Consider the following 24,120-nt stretch of genomic DNA (forward strand, 5'->3'; position numbering starts at 1 on the left):
CAGTGTTTCACCTTGCTTTGCTTCTCTTTTTGTTTTTGAAAACCTGTGTATTCCTTGAGGTCTCCATCTGGATGACAAGGCATTTTGACTCTCCTGAGCATAAGTAACCCTGCTTTCAAACCGAATGTTAAGCTTCCTAATGCTGCTTATGCTTCAAAACCATGCATCCATGATCCAAAGTCTCAGTTGTGGCCAAGGAAAGATCAAAGCTGCTGTGGAAGGAAAGGTCAAAAGGGCTGTTTAAGTATACCTCTGCCTAACAGTCACACAGCTGCGTGTAGTCCCCAGGACAGGAGCGGGGTCTCACTCTTCTTCTGCTGCTGCAGGTATAAAACTGATGCAAAAGAGAAAACATTGGATCAACTGAAAAAGTAAGCTGGGGTGAGCCACTCCTGAATTTTTGCTGAAGCATTTTCATGTAGGTTAATTTTCTGACATAATTTAGAGCCTTTTGGGAACTCATGCTTTAGAAGAAACCTCTTACATACTCTTGCAAAGTCAAGCCTTGTCAAAAAGATGCAGACTGCATTCCCTTTGTATCCCCTTTCGTGGTGTACCTCAGACTTGGTTACTTCGTTCACTGACTAACAGAATTGTGCTGATTGTAATACACCTTTTTTTTTTTTTTTTTTTAACGTATCACATGCCGTACAGCACTTGCTAACCATGTGTAAGTCTTTTAGGAGACTCTGTATCCAGAGCTTTCCTGAAGTTTAAGTAGACTTGTCAATGCCACTGCTGTCAACTTTCATTATTCATCAGTGATTTTCATCAAGCTCGTTAAACAGGGTTTCCCTTTATAAATTCACATCAGTTTTTGAGGTAGTATCTGTTTTGTTCACCTTCCCTATCACAGAGACCTTAACTAGAGAAGCAGCACTTAAATCCTTGATTTTCTGTTTCATTTACTGTTTTCTTTTGAGTATGGGCATCGTGTTACGTTCTTTACAGTTTGAAGTCCAAATTTTTTCTTGGTTTAATTATATTTCAGAACTCTGTGGAAGTTAAAAACAGACAATGGATTAGTAAAATTCACAGCTCCTCTAGAGCTGTTGCTCAGATCTGTTGTATATTTCTCTGTTCTTGGGATCATTATGAAAATATTGCACAGATTCTCTGTAACATTAATTATTTCTGAAATAGATGAGAAGCATATCTTGCAACGAATTAGATGACTTTAGGTTGTTCAATGTTTTCCTGAAATAAAAAGTGGGAACTACTATTTGTTCCCCTACAACCCCTGGTCTAGGTTACAGATCATGGAGTCTCTCTACCGCAAGAAACAGTTCCAAGTAGGCCCAACAGTGAAAACTTTGTAACTTTAAAAAAATAAAACCATAAATCCTATCTGATTTTAGTTTTGGCATATATTAAAGTATTGTATGTTAAGCCAGCTGTCTCTCCTTTCAGAAAGTGGCTATGCGTAAATCGATTTCCATAACACAATAGCTGTCTTGTAGACACATTTGGACAAGCAATTAATTTTGAAACTTGACAAGGCGGAGATAAAGTCAATTTTAATTACTGTACCTCTGTCAGTTGAATTTTACAAGCTTGTTAATTATAATTTTTAAATTTGTAGTATTTTCTGTCTTGCTAAGTGCAGGACATACCTAATGAACATTTGGAATTTACGGTCTTCAGAGACGATATACACTCAATATAGAAGGAAGTGTTTGTCAGCTTCTTATAGCCTCGTACAAAATCTTGGTGTGGACTCACTAGATAAATATAAAGGATGTTCTTATGATTATAGCCCCAGAAATATGGCTTTGGCTCTCCACCATTTATAGATTTTATGTTTGATGTTAGACAAGTGATTAATTCCTCTGCTCAGTCTTCCCTTTTAAAAATTAAGATAAAATTCCCTAGCTGTATAGGGTAATAGTCTTCATTGGCCGATGGCTGAAGCTACTCATGTGTAAAAATGCTAGTGGTAGTATAAATAATGCAGAAGGAAGAATATTATGTCGAGATGATTACAAATTGCGTGCAAGTCTTAGGGAGCAGTGTAGATGTAGCGGACGCATCGATGATGTGGAAGAGTACAATACACTAGAGTCCATTCTTTCTGTAAAAGGGCTTGAACTTTCCTGTTAATCCAGTACAGAACTTTTACTTTCTAAGATCAGTCTGCCTTCTCTAATATGAGGATCCTGAAAGCTCAGCTTAGGATGGTTACAGTGGCTTTCTGTTAGGAAAACTGAAGCCTTCCAAAGTTGATTGATTGTTCAGCAGCTTGGCCTTGAGCAGTAAAGGATTAAAGTTTATCAGAAAAGAAAAATCATAGTGAAATGGTGCTGGGTATGGTATAAATTATTGAATGTTGGCTATATTGTGCTATTGCTAAAATAGATTTATAGGTGTTATAGTCCTATTGTTAGTGAACACCTCATTCTTAGAACTTATATACCTATTAAGTTCTAAGAAGCTCAGAACATGTCTACGCTGTTCAAAGCAACACTGAGCTGAGACACTCGAACTAGTGCAGTCCTCATGGTGCTATGGTATCAATCATTAAAACAAAGTTAAGTAGCTGAGGCAACAGGGCTATTCCTAACATAGAATCACAGAATCATAGAATGTATTGAGTTGGAAGGGACCTCTAAAGGTAGCCTTGAAAGTCAAAGTCTTTTCTGAATGGTATGAAACAGTTACTATCAGGCTGTAGCAGGATTAGATTCAAGGTTTATCACATAAGGAAAAGTTCTATGTGTAAGACTACTATATGGTCATCACCACAGTCATTTTTTGACAACAGAGGCCCTGAATATTTTGGTTTTGCTTAAATTCAGTGCTGTTATGCATATTAAGCTTTGTAGCTTAAGATTTCTGTCAACCAGGTACTGTTTGTTTTCTGGATTGAAGCAGGGCATAATTCAAAGGTGACATATTTCTAAGTACACTTACACATAGAATTTCGTGTCAGTAGTAAAGATGGCTAGAGTTAAGCTGAACAAGGCTTCAGAAAATTATGACTTTAGGCTTGAGTATCCAAAATCCACCTTAAAATATCTAGTTTAGGTGATGAAGTTCTTTTTATATTTTGTTCTTGGCTTAGACTCAGAAGAGTGAATGTTTCTTCTAGAGTTGAGAAAAAGAGGAATTAGACAGTTACATCCACCCCATGTCAATATTGTGAGTTTAACAGAACTGTTTGGACTATTTATATCCGTGAGGAGGGACTATACTAAAAAGAAAGAAATAGAAGCAGAGTACACCTAAATGAAGGTTTGTGCTTTGAGTATGTTTGAGTAATATATGAGCAGAGCATTTTAATTTTACTTACCAGCAAGAGAAAATGAAGTGAATTGCCCATTTGCATGACAGCTGAGTAAGGTAGAACACGATATTTTCTTATGTTGTGGCTTTCTTAATATAACATCTTTGTTATTTATGTCGAGTCACATTTTACATTATTATTGAGAATAAAAGAAGAGTTTTAGACCATCCTTAAGTTTTGTGAGTTACTCTTTTCTTCTTCATCCAGACTTCAGATCTTGATCCATAAAGGCTTTAGAGAACTAGGAACAATGAGAACAGAAGGTTAGAGGAAACAGAAATATAAACAAAATGAATCATTCCATTGACCTGATTTTTTAGAAGTGGCAAAAATGTAGGATTTGAATAGCTAAAAGGCAGGGTTGTATTTCTTTTTATAAGGCGTATTGCTTCTTCATCTTCCCTTCGGTCATCTTGCGTGCTAAACAGTAACTGGATTGTTAGGAACATTTCCAGCTTTTCAGTAAAACTACTGCAAATTTGTCAGTATAAGTCTAACAATATTTAGTTTGATGCACCACTTTCTGCTCTGGTCTAGTTATGGATGACAATGATGACTTAAAAAAATCCACTTACTCTGAATTCAGCTAGTATGTTGTTTATGACAATCAGTGCTGATTAAATAGCCAAGGAACACTCTAAGATAGCAGTGAAACAGAAGAGTACCCTAACCATGTGTACTAGATAGTCATCTCATCTAATATTACTGATCTAATTTATAATATCACGGTGATTTCTATGGGCTATTAGGACATAAAAGGACTGCAGGATTAACACATAACTCAACTTTTTTCTGTAAGCCATACTTGTATAAGGATTGCAATAATATTTCCATGACATTTGAAGAAGACATTCTGACTACACAGAATACAGATTTTGTGCAGAAAGCAGTCTTGAAAAGCTGGTTAGATTACTATAATATATTAAACTTGCAATTTCATTTCTTCTAGTTCTCTGTTTTCATTAGATTTTGCTTTTAGTTGTACATTTTTTGTATGTTACACATCAAATTTTTCTTTTTTTTGAGAGGAAATGGTAGGGATTTTTGTTATAATGTTTATTTTGAAACTTTTTTTTTTTTCTAAATTGAGTAACTAAATTCAATTTTTTGTACACAAATCTTCCCACAGAAACAAATGGATGTCAGACAAATTGAGTTCTAGTAGGAGTTCTGAAATGTAGCAGACCAAAACTCTTAAAGATAATGTAGCCCTACAGGAACAAAATGGTTCACAAAGCAGCTTAGGTGGATACTGAAACTTTCCTTTTCATACTGTAGATACTCAGTGCTTCAACTATGGCAGAGTTTGTGTCAACCTGATGAAGAGTAAAAGGCAAGTTAAAGCAATGCCAAGCATTTTTAAGGCTCAGTCAGTGACATATTGTTAGAAACAGTGCATAGTGTCTGTGGGAAGAATTGTGCAGAGCAGATGGAGGAAGACGTTCCATAACCTGCCAGTAGGTTGCAGGAGGAGCCTGCCATAAGTTTCTAAAGACACCAGTGGCACAAAAATGCGTAGTGTATATTTTTCTGTGCCAAATTCACTGTTGCTTGTTGTCCAATGTCATTGTGTCTACAGTTTGCCAGTCTTAATGGATCCATCGCAAATGATGCAATATAATTTTTACTTCTTGGTTTCCCCACAGTGATCCCATAAATACACTATCACCACTGTCACAGCATTTTGTAGACAGTATAATAGGTTTAAATGTTATACGAATATACCTGTCAGATATCTTTCAAAAGCACAACGATTACTTTGTAGAAAGTAATAATTAGTTAGAGATGTAAAATTCGCATCAAAAGTAGGATCTGAGTGTGGAGGCTTTTTTGGTTGTAGAAGCATGCAGCTAAGAATAGGTGCCCTAAAATAAAACTTTAAATTTTCCTAGGCACATTATTCCTGGAAGTGGCAGAATTCTTTTCAGGTATGTATGTAAGAGCTTAATCTTGAAAAGCAAATTAGTCTAGACCATCTACAGATTTTTAGTTTCTTTTCTGAACTTGCAGTGTGACTACTTTAAGCAGAAAGGTAAACCAACCAATAACACAAGTTTTTTCCTTTCTCCCAGAATATAGTACTATGCTTAGCAAAAAAACAAGTTTCTAATTCTTCACCACACTCTGCGAGAGGTCTTGTGAAAAATCTCAGGGAATCTTTGGGTTTGACCTACAGCATGAGGGGAAAACCATAGGGTATTCAGAAAGCAAAACTTAAGATGTACACTTGAACATGTGTTTACTGTTTTTAGCAGATCAATCAGCAGCAAACTTAACATTTACTTTTCCTTTGAACAAAGGAAGTCGGTATCAACCTTGCTTCCTTTTAGTTGGAACGCTGGCAACTTAGCTTGAACTCCCTGACTTCAGAAGACGAAATTACCTAGGATCCTGATACTGCCAAGAAAAAAAGCAAGGCTTTTCTTGTTTTGTCTAACTTCCTGGACTCAATCACTCTCAAATTTAAGGGAACATTAAACTCTACAAGCAAAGGAATACCTCATTCTGATCAGAACATTATAAAAAATGAGATTGGTGCAACACTAATAAATCCTCCTGTGCTTAATGTACGGTGAAGAAAGTGCAATAGCAATTACTTTTATTTTAAATATGCAGGTAGTTTGTATGAACATTCAGTTTCAGAGCAGAAGACTATTTCCCATAAAAAAAGGTCACAGCTTATATGAAAAAGACAAAAGGCATACTTGAAATCTCATTTATACAAGTAGAAATACTGAGTTGTGACTCATGGGTTCCACTGTTATGGCTGGAAGCATACTGATCTGAGAGCAAAAACTACTTTTTCACTGAGTTTTGAATGGTTTGTATCTATCTGCAGTCACTCTTACATGTGTCTTGGATAGGTGTATGCGGCAGAGGAGTTTCTGGGATTCATGAATAGTTGACCTCAGAGTCAGGAATCCTGATCCTATCTGTGGCTCTGCTATTTGCTTTTTTTTTGTCAGATCACTCACTCACTCTTTCTTTGGTTTCTCCTGCCATCCTTTCTGGTTTATTCAGAAGGGAAGAACCTCCTCATCTCTATCGCATTTAAGGCAAACAGAATCTTGGCCTGTTTTGTCTACACCATCAAAATACTGCTAATTTTAAATTAATAACAAGATATGGTAAGTTATGTATATTTATTTGTAAACTTTATGCATTTTCATGACTTTCTAGCCTGTGTATTTTGCAGCACCGATTCTGGAACCTGGGCAGAATGTTTGTATTTTTTTGTCTGATTTTTCTTTGTTTATTTTAAAGAAAAGGTTTGTGCTTCAGGACAGTTTATTACGGAGAAAAACTTGAACAAGTTTTTTTATCAATTCAAGCTAACCATGAATATTTCATCCCTAGCATTTATGTTTGCTATATAAACAAAAATGTCTGTTTCTTCACAAGATTATTACCTATTAACTTGCCACATGTGGTTGTTCCTCAAGTTAATGTTAATCAAAGTGGAAAACTAACTTTATCCTAGACATAAGGTGTAGTTAAAAGGCAAGATTTGGTCCAAAGGGCCTGATTTTCATATTTATGCCTCTAGATCTGCCTCAACATCCTTTTCTGATTGTCGTCTGATCTAACAGAAAAACGAGCACAGGTTATTCAAACCACAAATAAATAAGATCTCTGAGCAAAAACAGTAAAAAATGTTTTCAGGTCAAAACCGTTTTCAGGTCAAAACCCAGACACATAAAGAGAAAGAACCCTTGTTAATGGCAAGGGAGATTTTTTTCCTCATTGAAAAGGAGGTCTGTATTTCTTAATGATGAGAGGAAGAAAAAAGTCTTTAGATCATTAGTCTTCATTTTCCATAAACAACTTGGAAAGATGAGGACACTGAAGCTGAGGAAGTAATTCTGCACAATTTTGTTTGGAAATAAACCATAGGTTCGGGGCTACTAATTCCTTTCAAGCACTGAAGTTCATTTTGAGGCACAAGGTGCAGATAAATTACTGTATGTAGTGATCTCTGTTATCACCACTAGACTGCTGCAAGTCAGCAAGCAAGTATTTTCTGAGCCAGTCTGGTTATTGCTGCCCCATTCTGCAGAACACCTGGGTGATGTTCAGTTAAGATCATTCCTTCATGTTAGGTACATCCCATCTGTAACTGGAAAGAGAAGAAAGAATATGTCTTCAGTGCTGTTGAGCTAAATGAGAAAAGAAGCAATTCCATGCTGTTGAACATCCATGTTTGTCTTCTCTGTAATTTTTCTGGTTCTGTTGTATTTATTTTGAAATCAGATGATGATATTCAAAGGAAGGACTCAGGGATTTATATAGTAGTATAATTACATTTTTTGTTCTGTTCGTTAATTCTTAGTATTAGTTTTTTATATCTACTGAACATTGAGATGTTTAAGCATCTACTTAAACTCCATTAACTCTTCCATTAGTAGCAATAGGTCATTCAGATGCCTTTACTATGTATAAGAAATTTGGATTTTGCCTATGTAATTAATTTTGTATTACAAACACCAGATTTAATTCTGTGTTTTATCACCCAACCAAAATCTTCAAATCCTTCTGCAATTATTTTGTGGTCAGCTTTTAATTTGCTGATGGTGGCAACCAACTATTTCTTCTCCACATCAGTTTTGATTTCAGATAACACTGAAGTTCAATTTTCAGAAGAATGATCTGAGGTAAAAAATATTTGATTGCCATAAAGTCTTCTAACACTTAAATTTTACTTGGGATCACTCCTTTTCTGTTTCAGAATTTTTCATTCTTTTCTTGTTACATTTGAATAGTTTTCTGGTTATAGAAATGTTATCACCTGCATTAAGAGTTACTGACACTTTGCAAGGCCTAATTGTTAAAATTTGCTTTCAATCTGATAGTAAAATGTTTCTTGTCCATGTTGTAAAGTAACAGATTAGAAACTTCTTGTGACATACCCAAGATATAAAAATTCAGAGCAGAATAATTAGAGAAAGACCATTAAAATGGTCAGAGCATAGAAGACACATAGGAAAAGACTAGCAGGACTTGGTTTGCCTAGTCTAGCAAAATAAGAATTAACAGAATAATTGGTCTATTCTCTTTAAATTTGACATGAAATAAGAACAATCTTTTCGAGATAGAGCTTGACATTTTTAGGAAATTATTTATATTATGCATTGCTTGCAATAGAAGGGAATGGAGCTCAGAGGTAGCAATCCTTTTTCAGTTCTGTGTCCTACACCCTCAAGGATTTTTAAATTATTTTTTTTGGTAAAGGTATTCTCTGGAACAGCTGTGAGGAAGTCCAAGGAGATGTGTTGTAAAGCAGATCAGACTAGATGACAAGAGTTTTCCGTCCCTATAAGTTTTGTAAAAAACACTCAGGAAATAGGGATAGATACTTATAGGTTCTGTCAATTTGGACAAAAATTAACCAATAAACTTCAGTGTGAAGAGGGATTGATTTATGTCTCAGTTACAGCTTGTGGTGAATGCTGTCCTTTGTTGTCTTGCCTCTGGTCTTTCTATTCTAACTTTCCATCTCTCACTTGTGTATGTGTCAATTTCTGCTCTGAAACACAACGATGGCAGTGATTTTTGTTTGTAAGGCTGGAGCTCCCTACTCCTTCTTCAAGGGGCTTATAAAAATGTAAAGTATTATTCTAAATAAATTTGGTACCAGAATATGCAGTACATACAATAACTTTCCTGTGGAGAGTTTTGTTATATTTTTCAATAAATGAAGCAGACAGCTCAAATATTGCACATATTTTGCAGTGTCAGATTAAGAAATATTTCTTCTTACCTGTTTATTTTGAAAAGAGTCCCACTTTTTAGGCATATCCAGCCCAACATTCCCCAAAAGTATATTAAAGCGTTAGCAAACAGTTTCTCACAGCAGTTCTGATTTTCAAAAGTGCAGAACCCAGTCCCTGAAGATTAAGCCATTTTAATAACATAGCAAATAGTGTAAAAATATCAATGAATGTCAGATAGGAAATTTAAATGTGAATGTTTACCTTTAAAAAGAAAGTGAATCGGAGGAAGTGTTTCCTGTGCTACATGTGATAATTTATTCTAATGTAAAAAGCAGTGTATGCAGACTGAATCTTCTTTCGTTGTTCTAAATCATAGTCTGGCAGCATGCCTTCTTCTATAGAACACATAATTGTTTTTTGTATATAAATATGGTGTTAAGGATTGACTGGGAAGGAAGATGATTCTTGTTCTGTGTCTCAAAGGGCCCTAAGGTCTTTACTAAGACATGACAATGATGGTTGAAAACTGCAGTTAATTGCAGGAATGGATGCAGATTTTGTGGAGACTTAGAGGAAATCAAGGATGACTTGCATTACTAAAAATTGTTGCAAAGCGCAGGAGCAGGTAGAAGACATCTTTTTCAAGGAAGCACTAAAACCTGGAAGCTATAAGGGACAGATGGTGGAAAAGAAATTGTAATAGTCTATGGATCTGTGCCTCTGTCTTCAACAGCTACTTAAGTTGTGCTGAAATTGGCAGAAATAGTCGTCTCGTTGGTGGCAAACAACAAAGAACCTCACAAGAATTTCTTAATTCAGAATAGCTGCAAAAAAGCTAATAAGGTAACTATGTAACAAGAACTCATAAAATGTACAAAGATGAAACCTAACAAGCAGGCATTTGTATAAAGCAGATGGAACATCTGAAAATTCATACCTTTAAGAAGCTCACGCCAGGTATTGCAGAAAATAACCAAGGCTATCAAAATGGCAGGTGAATGTCTAAAGAAACACAAGTTTAATGCAAATTTTCAGAAAAAAAGCTAGTAGAAATCTGTATGTAGTACATTTATATAAAAAAACAGTTACTTGAGGTGAGGCTCAGTCTCTTCTCCCAAGTAACAATTGATAGTCCTCAAGTTGCACCAGGGGAGATTTAGATTGGACATTAGGAAAAATTTCTTTACTGAAAGAGTGGTGAAACACTGGAACAGGCTGCCCAGGGAAGTGGTGGAGTCACCGTCCCTGGAGGTGTTCAAAAAATGTATTGATGTGGTGCTTGTAGATGTGGTTTAGTGGGCATGGTGATGTTGGATTGATGGCTGGACTTGATGATCTTAGAGGTCTTTTCAACATCTATGATTCTGTAATTCACTATGAAAGTATCTTTTTTGCAACATTATAATGTTTTCATCATGTTATTGTTGCCTAATCCAAAATTTCTCAATAGGTATATTTTATATTATTTTGTTTTGTTTTGTTTTTATTTAACACCACAGAGGCAACTTCCTTGTCAAAAAAGACTTCTGTTCAACAATGGTAAACAAATGGTTTAAGCATTCTTCAGATAAGACTACAGATGAAAATGAGACCCAATCTCTGAAAAGAAATCAATTTACTTTCACATTTCTTAAAATCCCATTCTTATTTTAGCAGAGAGGAAGGAAAGGAATTTTACTGCAAGATAGACTTGTATCAAGTGTATTACAGCTGGGTTTAGAAATATTGTCTTCCTGTAAATATGTATAATTCAGAAACTATATATTTTGAATAAATTCTGTTGAATAGTATCTGGCCTTTGATTATGCTATGTCGTACCAGCTGACATTTTTAGAACAGAGATCTATGACTGGTTTTAAATAATTTTTCATCCTCAAAATATGTTTTGGTATTAAAAAGAGTAAAGGTATTGGCCTGCAACTAAATATTTTGGTTTTACACAAACACAAATATTCAGTAAACACATAAAGATAAATTATTTTATTTTGTGAAAATAAGTTATTTTTTATGATTTTGTGAAATTTGCAATGGAATGTGTTGAATATGTTTCTGTACTTGCTCAGGTCCAGTAAACCCTCTGGCTGCTCTACTAAAACACAGAAAGTGGTTTTGAATCAGAGAGATAATTTCTAACAATTCATAGTCAGGTCTAGTCTTATAACCTGAAACTGACAGCTGTTTAAGTGTCTGAACTCCTGTCTCTGAGCTGCAGCACATCCATGCTGGCTATGCTGCTGTTTTTGCTCTGAGGATGGTAACCTCTGGCAGGGAGCTATGGGTATGATGTTCTGCAGTGGCCTGACTTGCAAGCATTCATAAGATTTTCACCTGTTTCTTCTTGATTTCAGTAGAAATGAGACAGTTGGATGTCACTGCAAAGGAACTCTGAAAAGGCCTATTTTGGGGAGCGTGGGATCCAGAATCTGTAACCTGGACAGTTCGGATTCCTGTACAACACGTAGGGAAGGCTGAACAGCCAAAAGATATCTGAGAAACTGGAATGGCTTGCAGGGTTAGCAGGGTAAGGAAGAAGATGCTTAGAGAGATCTGGTATGGAAACACGGAAGGTAGATGGTGATTTTTACCATGATAATATTGATGGGGAACCTTTTGATATCATAAGGGATTTACATGTCTGCTAGAAACATTGTCTGTTTCCTTCACTGAGTAGTTTCCGAATAGATAGATAATTACAGGGTGTGGAAAAACAAGTATTTATGCTCATGGTGCACAGGTGGGAAAAGAAGTGTTTAAGTGACTTGTTCAGGGTGAAAAAAAAAGGTGTCGGAAGAAGAACTGTTTGCAGTCCCAGTCTGGTGTCCTCAGCACTTGTCCATCTTTCCAAGGAGGGTTCGATTCCCTTTTTATCTCACTTATTTGTAATAAAAATGGTAAATTCCTTTCTGCACGTTCATACACTAGTGAGCAAACAACAGCTCAGCTCTTTTGGAATTGAGAGAGATTTAGTACATACTAGTTTTCTGTGGTATAATCATATAAAATATACTTACCACTGAGAATGAGCTTTAAATTAGTTATAAACAAATTGAAATAATTTAGAATCGTTAAGAATAACTGCATCTGGCAAAGTTTTGCTGTAGCAACTTCACCACAGGATTTCTTATGAAGCCTCCTCTTTCTGACTGTCATATTCTTTTTTCTTCACATGAAACCTCAGTTGGTGGACTATGATTGTAATCGAATACATAAGTAAAATTAAAATATCACACAAAGTTTTGTAGAGGGAAGAAAGATATTATGATATTCCGTATTAAAATCAAAACCTGTATTAATAAACAGAATCAAATCATTGTGTCACAAGTGCTCAGGTGTTGGAAAAGTTTGTTTTTCTGGGAGTATTGCCATGTTTTATAGGTAGAATTTACAGTCTGAAATAAAGAAACAGGCTGGGTTTTTTTTCCTGTAGTTAGATCTGATAGCACGTATCATCTTAGCTCCTCTCAGGACTTGGACTAATGCTACTACAGTGAATACTTCTAAAGTTAATTCTAGCTATAAGGGCTAATTTCTGTGCTTTAAAAGAAAGAAAAAACAGTGAAACTTGTCATTATTTTGAAGTAAATTGTCCCTAGCTGAAGCATTTCTGCTCTGTTATATATTGTGCTTTTGTCTGAGATCCTGTTGTTTGTATAACCCTTGTTGTATTGGTTTAGAATTGTACTCTAATCCTTCTGATATTGTTGGTCAAATTTTGTCCCAACCTTTTACCTATGCATTTAAAAACTGTAAATGGATATTTGAAAGCCTTTTTTTTTTTTTTTTTTTAGTTCAGTATGCATTCATCCTAACAAACAGATAGCTCTGGTGCACTGGAGGCATTTTACTTTACGTTCTGCCTCATTGTCTTCTTGAGGTATGTACAGATTTGCACTACAGCATGATTTGTCATGTCTTACTGCTTAATTAACCTTTAGTGTGGTGGCATTTCCCAGATTGCCTGCAGAATTATGTCAGAGGAATGTGTCTGAGTAGATAGGCAATGTCAAATACAGCAGCTTTCTACTTAAAATATTGTTATTTGCTAGCACTAAGGACATTATTCTTTTGAATAGAGGCTGTTGGGATTCTTACATCCAAACTTTGCTGTTAGCTTACTTTAAACCCCAGCTTTGAGCATTCAAAGTCAATACAAACCTTGTTTGTCTTTATGTGGAGAAAATTTTTGAAACTTTAAACCACATGTACTCCTGAGAAACAGAAAAACTTATTTCAATGCTTACTTATCTATTTTGTGCTTACTAAGTTCTTGCTTACTTATTTGCGGTAACCACTACTGTTCTGGGCCATGCATTAATGAAGCTGCCTTAATGAGAGAGAATTGAAGGTTTCCTTTCCTATTCTTGTGGTGATGACTAGAAAAGCTTTCTTAAAAAAAAAAGTAAATTAAAAAAAATTTGAAAAGTTTCTTAATTCTTCCCTGTGAGAAAAGGTTTTTTACTTATTAAACTGGATGGATTGAAAAGCCATGTTAACTAAGATGTTATAATTGAGTCCCAAGTTTTCTAAAAGTACAAAAAAGCAAAAGTTAACAAGATTTTTAAAAGAACTTTCTTTCAGTTGCTGCGTATTTTGGATGTCTGTTCAGTTACACTTAATAGTCCCCAAGTTCTTTTAGCCTTTGCTGTATTTTTGTTTTACTGTTGATCCCATTGTTCCTAAAATTTACATTTATATTCTCAGCTATAGTCTTCAACAAAAATACAATACAATTTAGATTTCTTTCTTCTGAACCCAAAACTTGTGCAAAAAGAGACGGTAAGAGATCATGGATCAAAAAAGGGGGACAATGGATAGATGTAGAGAAAAATGTAAGGCAATTTCCTCTTTTGTATCCTTTGACCCAACAGATGATCAGAAATATATATATTGAAAATATCCTGGAAGTATATTCAAGCAATAACATTCATTTAGGTACTCCTGTGAAAGAGATTGTTTTGCTAGGATTAGCAACAATTAATACCCTTAAAACAAAAGCTGACATATTTAAATGGTGGAAAACACAAATCAATGGCTCACAGCTTTTCAGCTTAAAACAGGTGAAGGTTGACATATTTTAAATAACTAAGTCTTAAAATTAAAAAAAAAAAGTTCAAAGGCATTTTCAATATAACACGAAATGTTTATAAAATCTACAAAAATAAAAAATACATAAATTTACTAGAGATAATACATGAAGGAAAGAGTTAATGATAAATTAGTGGTAATGCTTAAAATAATATTAAAATCATAGAGATAATATCCTCTGGTGAAAAGCAGTTCTGAGAAATAAAATAGTTATATGGAAGGTAAACAATAAGGATTTAGTAAAAGTGAAACTATTGAATCTTCATAATATGAAGATACTAAGGATCAGGTTAAAGGTTAAGATTATTTATTTCACTACATGTAAGAAGAAGAGGAGGAATATTCCTAAAATTGTAACGCTTGATTTATAAATTTGAAGGTCTATTTTTTAAAGACTGTATTATCCTACTCAAAAATTGTCACGTTCCTATACAGGTATTTGAAAATCTTTGCAAAGCTTATATTTCAAATGATTTGTTTTTCTCAAATTTTTCCTTTCCAGACTAATGTGGTACTAATAAATACTATATACGTTGATCTGCATCTTCATGGACACACAATGCACAGACATACATTAATACAAATTAACATGTGCTATTATAGATTGCTTACAAGTTATCACTGTAGATACTGACTTTCTCACTTTAAACTCTTTTCTGATGGTCCATATATTCCATAACACAGATGTGTACTGCAATGCATTGCAAAGCATGCAAGGGCATCTTTACTTGTGTAAAGATGTGTGTATGGTTTGAGGGACCTGTGTATGATAGGGATAACAGTAGGTTATGACTGGTGAACATATGCATGATTCAGAGAATAGCAATTCTTTTGCTGGAGAAAGAAAAATCACTACATATTCAGTCTTTGATCACTCACAGCTAAAGTTGTGCATGAACCAAGGGGCAAAAATAGTATTCTCAGAAGGCCCTGTGATCTCTCTCTTCCACTATGTGTTGAGCACGGTAGAAAATATCATTGTTTAACAATCAAATTTAACCTTACTGTTGTCTGTTCAATGAAAACAAGCATAGAGCATATGAATCAGTGAACTCGCTGTTGTTCGTTCACTGTAATTTAAATTCATGACCTCGTAATCGTGAGTGGAAGAATGAAAGTGCAGAAATAAAGTTTATAATAAGCTGTTCTTTAAGTAAAGTATTTTATTGAAGAGGACAAGAAAAAGAATTTTTTTAAGCATTCCAGAACTTGGCAGTAAACTTTTATTTTAAAATACCATATAATACATAGAAATATTTTTTTATTATTATACAAGATATTGTTTGTTACGAAAATACTTGACATTTCCGTAAGTGTTTAAAAAATGATGGATTGTGACAATTTCAAACCATTCAGAGCTGACATTTAGATGGATATTTATCTTAATATAGCAGAATTACAGTGGCCTGAGACTCACTAGAACAAACAGTTCTCCTGTAAGATTTCCATAATGCGTTATTATCAACAAAAACCTTAATAGTTCAGATTGGATATTCAAGTTAAATGTATAGCTTTGTGCACATTTATTTAGGGTTTGCATAGGAAACTGATGGGCTGAAAATGATCAGATAATACAGGACTGGCAAAAACAGATACAAAAAGGAAAGAATGAAGGAAAAAAAGAAAACTAAAATAAGATAAATTAATTCCCAGCTTTGTATTTTTCCTGCTTGCCTGAGGGTTTGTGCTAATAGTCGTTGGCATCAGTGAATGGCACTGGAAGGTTGATCAATGTAGACAAGAACCCACTGCTAGATGGTCTTCAAGTGCTCAGAAGGGATCTGGTGTTGTCTCTTTAAAAGCAAAGAGCAAAACTTCAGCCTCGTGGTGGATGGGCTAATGTTGTTTAACCTCCTCTTACACTCTCTGCATTACTGGCAGTTGGAGATTATGCTGTGGTGTCACAGCTGTTAGTGCCCACATGTCATGCTGTCCAGACTTCCTGTAAGATGGTAACCTTCTCCTCATAGAAACATATGCCCCTGCTGTCTGGTTGGGCAAGCAATGTACACCTTTTCTCTCCTTCCCCCAGTGCACAGTTTGGTTTGGATGTCCTTAGAGGACAACCTCATAGCTAGCAAGTCTCCTCAGCAGGGGAATTCCTGCCTTGGATGGCCACACAGAGATACTTTACACTATTGCTTACCTTCCTCCAGGGATGTCCTCTCCAAAAATTAAGACTTACAGCTTAGTTTATTTTAATTATGCCACTTCAAGTCAAAACCAGGTATTTCCAGAATGGCATTCTAGAAAAATTTTCCTTTCAATAGTAGCAGACTTAGATTTTCACCTGGCATCTATGAATACTTCTGAAAGCCAGACTTTTTTCCATACAAAAGGGACTTTTTGCATCCAAAATCTCATTGCATCGTCTTGTGTGCAATGCCTCTTTTACTTTTTCTGCTGTGGGACAAAATCTCTTGGGAAGCTTTCACTTAGCAAAAGCCTTCATGTACTCACCTTCCATCACATGTCAGAAATTGAGTAGGACCATGTAAATCATCAAACAGTTTTGGAAGCAGCCTTGGTTGTAGCAAATACTTTTGGGTCTAATTCAAAGAAGGAAAATGGAGTAATATTTTAGCGTGGGAAGATGAGATACCTGGGTGCCTGAATGTTAGAACTCTGAATGTAAATGTGATCCCAAGTGTGAATTTCAGTCTATTTTCCAGCTCTTAAACAATTTCAGTGGCTTAATATCATTTCTTCATAATTTACCCAAGAAAGTCTGAAGGTCTATTTCGTAAACTTTAACTATAAACCAAAAAACCATTTGGATCTAAGGACCATTTTAGTGTTGCTGTTCTTTTATCTGTCTTTCATGATACCTAGATTTCTGCTACTAAATTGTAGCAGAAATTATAAATTATTATTGCAAGTGAATCATGTCTCAGGTTTTATGGTCAGTACCATACATCTTATTTCATTATTTCACTTTCTCTACTGTGTGTAGAGGGAAGAAAAACAGTATTTAGGCTATCCTTATGTTCAATTTTCTGCTTTGTAATTTTAAACAGGCTCCCAGGTCTTGTTTATTCCCCTTTTACAATAATGTTGCTGCTATGTGCTGATATGTGGATTATACAGATTTACATCTTGCATCTTACAGCTGTTGACTCTCAAAATGTTTAGAGATATCTAGAGTTTATAATAGGGTATCACATCCTGACAGTTTGCTGTTTGTTATACATATTTTTTTTTCTCCCTCATCAAACTTGTATTTCCATAAGGACTTTTTAAAAATTATTTTATTTTATTGTATATTTCTTCCAAGATTTCACTAAATACCGAGATTTATCTGCAGGCACTATGTACAGAAGCAGCATGCAAAGAGTATCAAGACAGGTTCAAACTCTTCCCTTTCCAAGCCCATGGAAAAGAATAAGATTAAAAAATCTAGTTTCTGTGCCTAGGCTTTTGCACAAATATATTAGAAGATTTAGCTCTGTTTAGTTCCCTAACACACTGAGTTACCCAATAATGAGTAAGTACCTAATAATAGACCGGACTCAAGAAGTCTAGTGCTTTGTACATGAAGGAGTTCTATAATACATATAAAGTGAATATGAAATTATTGATTCTTATAGAGAACAGTGTTACAGTAGGTTATTTTTCAGAATAGTCTTTCATTATGTATCCTGCTGTCTTGCTGGTGAAGCCCACACTTTATTTTTCAGAGTTGAATCATTAAGCTTGCATTTAATTTCCATTAAAAGAGCATCCGATTCCAGCTGAGTAGAAGTTTTACAGCGAGCGTTCATTAATTAGAATGATTTCTTACATCAATTCGCGTATCAATTTTTTTTTTCCAACAATTTCCCTCTGAATAGTCTCACAGTAAAGACTTACAGTGTGACTTCCAGAAACTGATTTCTGACTTTCTGCATAAACCTATCACATTTGGGTGACTTTGTTCTGACAAGGTATATGATGATGATCTAAATGATTGCCAAGTCATATATTTCTAACTGTGAATATCAACTGCTGTCTCCTACTCATCCAGGGAACGACCCAGGAGTTGATTTTTTATGGGAAAGCAAGAGTACTGAGAAGACATTCTTAAAACATCCTGTTGACTCGAGAAGCCTGGTTTTATGTCTCTCAGGTGTGTTAGTTTCAGTCAGAATATAGATGGAACGAAGGAGCTATGGATGATAGCAGGTGAGTTCCCATGCACACAGCACTGGGAACAGCATCCATTCCTAGAGCTAACTTATGGCAAATTAGTTTTCTCTAAATTTTATTGGGTGATTGCAGTCATCAGAAGGGAGGGTACACTGAAATATTCAACTCATTCTTCTCTCTGGCTGTCACTTGACCAATATAATAATAGAGACAACAGAAAAGCGTCTCAGTCGTTTCTATAAAGTACTATGAATCTTTGAGTTTGGATGAAATAGACCGAAACCGCAAGATTCACCTGATTCTATGTTACTTAATGTACCAGTTATTACAGAATTGTATGTCTGACTACTGTTTTCACAATAGTTTAAAATTGCAGATAGGAAGCCATGAAGGAGTAATATTTTCAAAATGTTCAGCTGAAAAATATTTCATAAGCATAATAGATAATGCTCTTCTAAAATCCTAGCTTTTTCTTCTTGATCTCACCTGCCCTATTATTATTTCTGTTATATTTCTTTAAAATAAATTAGAACAGTGACACTAAATTCATTCAAATGTTCAAAGTAAAACATGTTCTTTTCTATTATTGTCGTATGTGGCCTGTCATCTTGGGGAAGATGATGTGTTGATAGCTGTGGGGTGAACTTGCACCCAGACAGGCACTTGATACTGATTCTCCCATGTGCTGAGTTAGTGTGCACTGGTGAAAAGCTTCAACTACCAGTACCTGGGTGTTAACTCTGGAGATCACTCTCTCAGAGATAGCGTGTGGACTCCCTTTCTGGTCACATTTCTGCAAAGTGAAGTTCACTGTCTGTTGTAGATATTTGTGAAACAAATGAACAGTGTCCTGAAGGTGCTTATATCTCTCAGACTTTTCAGGTGCCAGGCTGGAGAGCCAGAAATGGATAGTTGGAAGGATTTCTGTTCGTAATGACCAGTAACTATGACTTTAACATAAATATATCCTGAACTACGTGGGGACTACTAACCCATAGTTTAGACTACTTTGTTTAAGTAATATAGCACAGTGATTTCAAACCGTGACACATAGTCATGCAGCATTCCACACTGCTTCTTTTGGCTAGAGAATTGCAAGAGATGTCTGCTCATGGTGCAGGCTGTCAATGCTACAGGCAGTGCCAGGTGCAAGTAATAAGGTCCATCAACAGTCCCAGATGAGGCAAGATGATGAACCAGGATCCAGAGTCCATGCAGAGACGCTGGTCAGGAGCAAAAGGAGACAGGAGCAGCTGGAGCTTACAGAGGGGGTCCAAAGTCCATCCAGGAGGTTGGACTAGAGGCAGGGCTGCAGATAGGCACACCTGCAACACAGGGAAAGTTGGTGAAGGTTCTGTTCAAGGATGGTTCAAGGACCATCCACATGGTGCTTTGCTACTGTAGCATATAGAAGTTACAGGACTGTGATATAATGACCATGGTAAAAAAGTTGTACATCCATCCCATTGTTTGGGGAAAGTGTTACTAAATTCTCTAACGCTGAGGAGAATCTCTGCCATGAAATGTAATCATAAGGACTGCACTTTGGAGATATGATTTATGATCAGCTGTACAAAGACACATCAAAATGACTGAGAAATCCATTAATTTGTAAACCAGTAGACACTGTGAAAGACTTTTAAATGTGTTGTGAAAACCTGCAGACATCTTGCATACTCACTTCACTGCTGCTTAGATGAGTTGTGTAACATTATATTCCATAACCACAAAATAAATTAAATGATCTTTTAAAGCATTTGTTTAGGACATGTACCTCAAGTATGGCTGAATGTAGAAAAAAACCCTAATAGGCAAACCTCCGGTAAACTTTATGCACATTTCAGTCGTATCTAAATAGATCTAAAAGATTCATAAGTTTTACTTGCATATTTGCTTGAGAAATGACAGAAGGACCTTCCTGATTTGCAAAAGCCTCCCTCCTGCTGGTTGCTAATTAGTTATATAGCACCAAAGATGATTCATCACTTCCAAACTGCTTAACATGTTGGAAAACAGATAAAACCTGGTTATATTCATAATATGGCTGAACATAGCTTCCTTTCAAATTTAAAGTTTCTGACAAATCAGCATATTTAAACCATTTAGCCTGAGTAAGTATACTAGTCTATTGGGTAAGGATGATATATGAAGCTTATTTTTCTTTTGAACTTGCTCATCAAAGAGGCTTGCACACCCTTTAATCCATGTTGAGGGAATGTGTAGTGTTTGCCTGTATAAATCAGCAACAGGGTACAGAGCTGTCTTATTTTCATACTCCCAAAAGCTGAAAATTACTGAGCTGTGTATGCAAACTCTCTGCTCTGGATATTAAAGGAGCACTGAAATGAGAGTGAGGTAAATTCTGTTACAGAATTATTCTTTTCTACTGTGAAGTGAAGACAAAAGCAAAAAGGATAAAGTAATCCTACACATTTTTCCTCTTATGGCAGAAGAAGTGGCAGATGATCTTTGAGGGAATTTGCAAGTGCAAGTTTGTAAACAATTTTTACATTCTAACAAAAAAAAAGTCACTGGGGCAGCTGTTGATACATGGAAGAAGTGTCAAAGACCTTTTTTTTTTAATTTTTGTGCTAGATAATAAAGTTATTCTTCCCAAACTCAGAAGTTCATTACACCCTTTGGTTGCTGGCACTGAAACATCAATAATGCTCCTAATGTTCAGAGATCACCTTTTACACTTGCATATGTGCATGCTGTGAACATGTATACATATTTATATCTCAGACTTGCAGGAGACTGTTACTGCCTATACCAAAGCAGTTGTTCACATTGAGGCCACACAGGCATTTCAATGTCGAGGGGGTTTCCAATATTTTAAGGAGATTTTATAACTGGGGACAAGGGCAAGAACAAAAAAAGCTCATCTTTTCCTTCTGAGTCACAAGGCTGCAGTGCATCTTGCTATTATTTGTCCCCCTCTTAGCTCTGTACCACTTAGGTTTTTGGCCTCGAGGTGGCTTTGCTCCAACAGGTGGGAAAGAGGATGTGATTGAATGGTTAGAGATATATAGAGGATGTGGTAGGCTTGAGTTCCATTGGCTTGAGAATGGCATTGAACTTGTTTGCCACTTTTGTGGGACTGCTCCAATTGCTAATCTAAGACGCAAAGGACTGCTGGCAGTTTCTTTCTCATGCTGTTTCCAAATGGTCACATATCTTCTGTGTCTGCTGTCCTCAGTACTAAAAACATTGTCTTCCCAGCCACCTAGACAGAGGCCCAGGATGTCCAAGTTTAAGGTGTCTGGGCTGCAGTGAAGATACCAGTTGTTTCAGAAGCTGCAAGCCCTGAGTAGCATTGCCCCTGGTAGTCTCAATTCTCTTGGACTTCCTCACCAAAGTTCCAAGTCCCATCTTAGGTGCCCAAGCAGATTTTATTAATATCTACGTAACTTATTTCCACACTACAACTGCCAGGACAGAGCTCTAAGATAATTTGATTATTAGAAATGTTAGTCTTATTTGGTTAGAAAAATTGTTTGGCAGATGTGAATTTGGTTTTATTCCACTAGCTGTAAAGGATGTATTTTATTCATATCTCCATGAAAAAAAATACCTCTTCAGAAGCCATCCTCCTCTCCTACTTTTTAATGGTGTAATAGTTAGGACAGTCATATTCTGATTATGTCTTCTGTTGCTCTTGTGATGACATTTATGTTACTGTAGATTCCATTACTGATAGTGTAATAATTGGGTCTTCATTCCTAAATCACACTTGCTATTTGTGACATAAATCATTTTGTGGTTATAATATTCAAGTCACATACACCTAGTAGAAAATAAAGAGTGAGGGAAAGGTAAAAATAGCCTTTGGCAAAGCCTCAACAGATTTGTATCTTACTATTCAAATCATGACTATGTAAAATATTCATAGATGGGAATGAACACTAACATACAGCAAAAAATGTTGTTTTTTTTTTTGTTACAGGACAACATTTGTACAGCCAAGTAACCAAATGAACATCACAGATGTGGAATTTGTCAGGGCAGAATAATAATCAGAACCAAATCTTACAAAGTGGTGGTGAGCCCATTGGCCCAGTACATAGACAAATGGAATAATATGTCCAGTTTTCATGTTTGCTGATTTAGTTATAAATGCTCTGGTGAATAAATTATGAACACTTTATGGATATGGATGCAACAAAGGAGAAGCTAGCTTTTGACAATTCAATTTTAATCTCTTCAACAAAAATATCCCAAACCAAATAACTGAAATAAATAGATAAAACCATCCAGCCTGGCTAAAGGTCATTAAAAAATTCAGCATCTTAACCTTGGCTGTATCCAGGTAGGTTTAAACCACAGTCTTACTGCTGAACTCCTAAATTGTAATGACAGAGTAGGTAGTGTTCTTTTGTAAAGGTAAAACATAAAAAGCACATTTGTATCTAATTAAGACCTAATAAAAGCATAGTCAAACGCTACTTGTTGCTAAGGATTTAATCATATGAGTTTGTGAACCGGACAAGATTTGAGATGAAATATTGTTATTGTGAGAAAGTACTGGCCTGTTCAACATCAGCTTTACATTCAACATTTCTAACATTCACTTCAGTTGGTAGAATAAGCAAGCAATCACAGAAAAGAGGTCCCAAGTCACTGTTTTGTTGAAATCCAGTTAGAAGTAAAAATAGAATCATGTGTAGTGTCACTTACCATACCGAGATTTAGGAAGCAATCAATTTATTACATGAAGTTTCTTTGTTGCTTTATACAAACTCTATTTCTTGTCACTGTATTAGCAATTATAGAAAGAAATTAATGGATAAATCCACTTTAATATTTCATGAGATTGTTGTGTGGATTTGAGGCGTTGCTTGAGTTTTATTTAGTGGCCAGTTTTGTATGTTTGTGATTCAATTAGCATGTAAGAAAAAGCAAATTATAGTTATAATTACAAATCTGTATTTCCAGCCACAAAACTTGAAAGTATTTAGATGAAAGTTTGCATACAACTCATTTGGTATACACCGGGAAGTCTAAAAAATACCTTTCTCAGATTTCTGAATCATTGCAAGTCTCGAAGATTTACTGAGGTCTAGACCTTGTCTCTTAAAAGGACATCTCTTATGAATGATATTTTTTCATGTCTCTCTTTCTGCTGTGAGATCTGAATGTTTGCATTTATAGAATAACTTTTTAAGGAGATTTACACAGCCACACTAGCAATTTAAGATTCTTCTAGTACATCAATCTGTCATTAATGTCTTTTATAAACAGCTCTTAACTTTGTTAGAATAAATTTGGACATCAGTTTTCTGATATTTCATTTTTTCCAGGACATTATTGTATTTTTGGCAGGGAAGAGAAATGATATTGGCATATGTTGTTGTCATACCTGACACAACAAATACATAAATATATTGCATTGTGTATAATGATACAGTAGAATTTTGAATTTCATATTATTAATTCATAAGGTTGTCTTTCAAAAGATAGAATCACCTCATGACATTATATAGGTCCTATTAATGATATCTTGAAATAATTTCTAAATTTTCTTTGAAAAGCAAATGAAGAATAGGACATTGTTCAAAACATATAGCTAAACAAAAAAAAAAAAAGCAAATTATAAAAAATATGCAACTCCAAGTCAAAACCTGATGCACATGTTGAAATCTGTTACGCCCACAAGGTGACTCAAGCTATTAGCAATTTATTTGGCTCATAAATTATAATAATAATTGTCAATAAAGCGTACAATGCTGTCATATTTCAGGATTCTAAATCTATTACCACAAAAGTGCAAATAAAATACAAATTGACTTGTGGAAAATATTCAATAATTACAAAGTGAGTTAAACAGTCATTAGGCTTGCATCAGGTGAAGGTCTGTAAATAATGAGAACATGTTTGTCACAGCTTTGTGTTGAAAGCCGAACACAAATCTTTAGG

The sequence above is a fragment of the Leptosomus discolor genome, chromosome Z (genome assembly GCF_034619465.1).
Source record: "Leptosomus discolor isolate bLepDis1 chromosome Z, bLepDis1.hap2, whole genome shotgun sequence".
Classification (NCBI taxonomy): Eukaryota; Metazoa; Chordata; class Aves; order Leptosomiformes; family Leptosomidae; genus Leptosomus; species Leptosomus discolor.